The sequence below is a fragment of the Carassius gibelio genome, chromosome B18 (assembly GCF_023724105.1).
Source record: "Carassius gibelio isolate Cgi1373 ecotype wild population from Czech Republic chromosome B18, carGib1.2-hapl.c, whole genome shotgun sequence".
NCBI lineage: Eukaryota > Metazoa > Chordata > Actinopteri > Cypriniformes > Cyprinidae > Carassius > Carassius gibelio.
In genome coordinates, this window is record NC_068413.1 from 25,162,982 (window position 1) to 25,167,933 (window position 4,952).

Below are 4,952 nucleotides of genomic sequence, written 5' to 3' on the forward strand. Positions count from 1 at the left end.
GATCCGTTTTATATTATTATTAATTTCAGGATCAATGATGTAAGTTGTATTTGTAGTAAAATCATGGTAATCACGACACAATAGTAATAAATGAAATGTGAAGTTAAAACACAGTAAATGGGACATTAGTAACTGTAACTGTAGTTTTACTATGATATATTAATAATCAATACAACAATACAATAATCACCAAACCAGCTATGTTTGTATCACTGTAATGTTAGTGTTTTTATGTGCTTTTATATGACAGATATCACAGTAATCATGTGTTCTGTACCATGCTTTTAATACCTTTTAATGTGAATCCAAAAAAAAAAAAAAAAATCAAATTAAAAATAAATAATAAAACATGTATTTTTCCATCTTGCAGTTCATTCATATCAGTTTATATATATATATATATATATATATATATATATATATATATATATATATATATATATATATTTATTTATTTATTTATTTATATATATATATATATATATATATATATATATATATATATATATATATATATTTATATATTTATTTATTTTCATATATATATATATATATATATTTTGCTCACAGATCATTATTAACATTCTGTATATAATTCAATTTTATTTTCTCTCCCCTTTTTTATTATTTATATTTTTAGCTGAAAAGACGTAAAGGCAGTCAGCCCAGTGGTGTTTCTGGAGAGGGATTCCTTCAGAAATGGAGAAGACAGAAAGCTGCGGAGGCAGATATTTGCAGCAGTAAGTCTGTGATAGTTTGTCTCTTTTATCAAAAATTCCTGCTGTTATAATTTGTACAGCATTTGTTGTTTCTTAAACTGTTGCACTGTCCAAATACCCACACTTGCCATCTTTTCACTTGACCACTTGATTACTTATTTGAAGTCTTTCCTGTATTTTGCCTAGTGTTCGAGTGAGCATGATGACCACGTGACCACTTTTCATGACCTGATGACTGTGTTTCCCAATCCTGATCCTGGAGAACCCCAGCACTGCACGGTTTTGGTGTCTCTCTTATCTGCCTTGGAGTCTTCACTGATGAGCTGATGAGTTGAATCAGGTGTGTTTGATCAGGGAGACATCTCAAATGTGCAGTGTTGGGCTTCTCCAGGACCAGGATTGGGAGCCACTGCCTTATGGGACACTTATGTGTTTAAAGAGATTTTTAATATCTAATTATCAATATTTCACATACTGTACATTGGACAGCTTTCCATGACCTCTTGTGAGATCTCGGCAAAAAGTCTGACTATTTATTCCAAAACATGATGCATGATGGGATACACTAAGCTTTGTATAGCGCTCCGGAGCAGTATTGGAGCGGTTTAGTGTGTGTTAAGGACGCTGTGCTTTGGCATTATTAAGACCGGGGACAGTCTTGTGCACACACTGTCACGTACACACACTCTCAAGTGGCCAAGACTGCAAGTGTGGGTATCTGGACAGGGTCAAAGTCTTAAAAAAGATCCCTAAACACATCACAGTCTTAATAATCCAGTTTAACACTTGTATGATATTGTACAAGCCCCAGGACGGTCTCATCTGACACTATCAAAATAATTCATATGACTATAGCTTGTTATTAATTACTTGCTTTCAATAATGGATTCATTTAACATTTAATTTTACAGCATCTTTACAGAGGTGTAATGTACAAGCTGCACGTTATTAATAATATGTCCTTCCTTCTGTCTTACAGGATTTTTCCAGATAATGCTGTTCTTCTTTTTCAGGTCTAAAATATCGAGCTCAACAGCTATTTTAAGAGCCAACCCTCACAAACCTTCCTAAAACCTAAAAGAGCTATTACTGAGTCTCAGCGAATCTTGCCATGATCAGCTCTTCCCAGGTACATTTGTTTACTCCAAAAATGCTCTGGTCTGAATCTTACTTAAATTAACTTAATTATGTTTAATGAGCAATATTAATTGCACAGAGAGTAAGTAGAGATTATCTTGTTTCACAGAAGAGAAGGAAGACCAAGGAAATGATTTGCTCAGGATGAGGAATGAAGACGGCCATCTTGAGCTCAAACAAACAGAAGTCCTCTGGTATGTGTGTGTTGAAGCAATGTTATACAACATTTTATGATGATCTCTCACAGAACTGGTCATGTCAGCCTTGATTTCGTTTTATACTATTACAATTACAGCATGTTAGCAAAGTGTGACTGGACATTTTTAATATTATGTTTTTAAAAACACACCACCTGTTTTAAAAGCAGACAAGTATCATGAAATTGGTTTAGTTGATATTAACACCAATTGACATTATTTCATTGTTTTGTAAATGTTATGTTATAAATTGTGAATTGATAGTTGATTGGTTTGAAGCCAGGCCTTACACTGCACAGACTAAAACACATTTGTGAGAGAAGTCAGGAACTTTGGAGAAAGATTCTAGAGGAAAAAAACACATTTACTGCAACATTAGATCAGTTCTAGAGTCTCTGAGAACTACACATGCTAATGCAGTCTCATGAGCAAGACCTTTGCTTCTGTAACTTTTTCTTAATTCTTGGAGAATGACATATTTATTGCAGTATTTTTATTTGTACAGATGATCTCATCAGCCAAATGAGAGGTTTTGACCAAGTGATGCTCTTGAAAGGAGTGAAAGAAGAGGATGTGGTAAATTGTCTTCAGAGAAAAAGCTTCTCAAAAGGTCTTAAAGCAGCTTGAAGAATGGTAAGTGTACAGTACTACAAGGGTCATAGTTACTCACCCTGCTAAAACCACACAGAACATAAGCTGCGCTCTCTGTCCATTAAACAACTTCATCTGCATTGTTTGTTTGTTTCACTTTGACCAGGTCTGGGATGTTAGGACTGAGAGATCCTCTGGCTGAGAACAAGCTACACCACATCAGTGCTGGATATCAACCACAAACTGTTTCCAGACACGAGAGAAGAAGAACACGATGGGGAGATGAAACCAGTTTAGATGTGATGATGGGAATCATTATTTTGTGGAACAGTATCTCATGTCTTATATGTATCACATGATCTGTATCACAGTTGACTGGATGGGACTGTGTGACTTTTAAGGACATTTCATCACTCATCTGTGTGAACTGATTTATATATGAGGTTAATGTATCTTTGATGATAATTATTTTCATTGAATCTTATTTGTCTTGATGCTACTTTATCAACTTTATAGTCTATGCTTCAATAAAATGAAAATGGTGAATATTGTGTTCTGAAGATTCTTGTTAAATACATAATTTTACTAGGTAGGCTCATATGTGTTTATTTTAGACTTGGAAAAACGACATATTAATTATTGGGATTATTTTTTTATTTAAGACATAAACATTTTTGATCGGATTAATAACATCTGGGACATCAGTACACCAGAAAGTATTTTTTTATATTTTAGTAGCAAATATGCACATTTTTTGTGAAATACAGGGAGTTACAAGATTAATTATTCTGCATTACAATATGGTTCCATGGGCTTTATTGTTACAAACACTTGAGGGATAACTGAGAATGTAGCAGGAATGATCAACGTGGATCTTGTACTGCATTAAAACCAAGAGCATGCACATTACTGATGTCCAGTACCTGAAGAGCAAGATATGGGGGTGAGGAGGACATTTTTACACTGATTTCGGCTAATTAGTTATATATAATGCTAATATATATATATATATATATATATATATATATATATATATATATATATATATATATATATATAAATTAATATTCTTAGCACTGCATGAATTTGTCCTTGTGTAATAGTGAAGTATCACAATGTGTATACATTGTCCTTGATTACTGCTTTACAGTGGGGAATAGATAATGGCAAGTTGTTGCAGGTTCATCCATTATATTTCTTGCCATTTACTTCAAAAATCAAAGAAATAATCTATTATTTTCATTATTATATCATTTCTTTATAATTTTTCCATGTTTCATCAGATGGCTTCACAATGTCCTGTCTAAAGGTATAATAACCATGATGAATAGAATAGAAAACAGAGGACTGTGAAAACTGTCAGATATAAATGTGACTCAGCTCAGTTTGTTGTTCATGATGAGGAGAATACATATATGTAGGTTTTACTGCCCTGCTACCCCCAGGGGCCCAGTAGCACCGCCCGGAAGAGCCCAAAACTGTACTTTTCAAATGGCTGTAAATCAGAGTCCAATTAACATATCAAAGAGAAAATGGGCAGGATTATTACTTATGCTATGCTGATAAAATAATGTTGAGCTCAGTTTTCAGAAATAAGTGGAAAGCTGGCATAAAAGCATTTTAAATATTGCTCACTGTAAAATACCGCATTTCAGCCTGCCTCTCAAATATATCACAGATGTTTGAACAATAAACATATTTAGATATCCAGTTTACCTTAAAATAAATAAATAATTTAGTTTCGTTAATAAAAAGTTTTAAACTACATTACCCACAAGCCTCCGTCGTTCTATCTATAGAAAGGCAACACTAGGGGGCTGTTTTTGTAGTTCATTGAAGTTATGCTTAGGGTTAGGATTAGGATCTCGCTAAAGATGTCATTTTTCTCAAGATAGCGACACTTCATTGTTGACTTAATATATTACTAATGTGATGATAGGAGCAAAACATACTTTTTAACATGATGCGCTGTTTAATATGGGTTAAAAGATAGTCCAACCACAGACTGTCCTGAAAAGTCATAGCCAATGACATCTAAGCTGAGCAGCAGCGTCACACTTCCTTATCCATGTATGACAGATGTCTTTCGTTTTTCGGCTGAAGGGATAGATTCGGTTAACAATAGATTAAGCTTGCTACTTATAAGATACTGTTTTATTAACGTCTTCACCTTCCTCCGTTGTTCAGCTTGACAAAAATTGGGCAATATTGATGTGCACATGCCCAGCAGTCGCAGTTGTATCCAACAGATAGATTCCTCTCATTAAATATAAGACACATTTTTAAGATTTGTATATTTTTTTTTTGA

The 4,952-nt window shown here is 33.6% G+C and overlaps 1 long non-coding RNA gene across 1 annotated transcript; it reads left to right on the forward strand.

The window, feature by feature from the left end:
* The first annotated feature begins 614 nt into the window (after positions 1–614).
* On the forward strand, positions 615–3,190 carry LOC127977432 (uncharacterized). Its single transcript, XR_008158204.1, has 5 exons — positions 615–740; positions 1,733–1,848; positions 1,966–2,050; positions 2,559–2,686; positions 2,811–3,190. It is a non-coding gene; the product is annotated as an uncharacterized LOC127977432 (long non-coding RNA).
* The last annotated feature ends 1,762 nt before the right edge of the window (positions 3,191–4,952 follow it).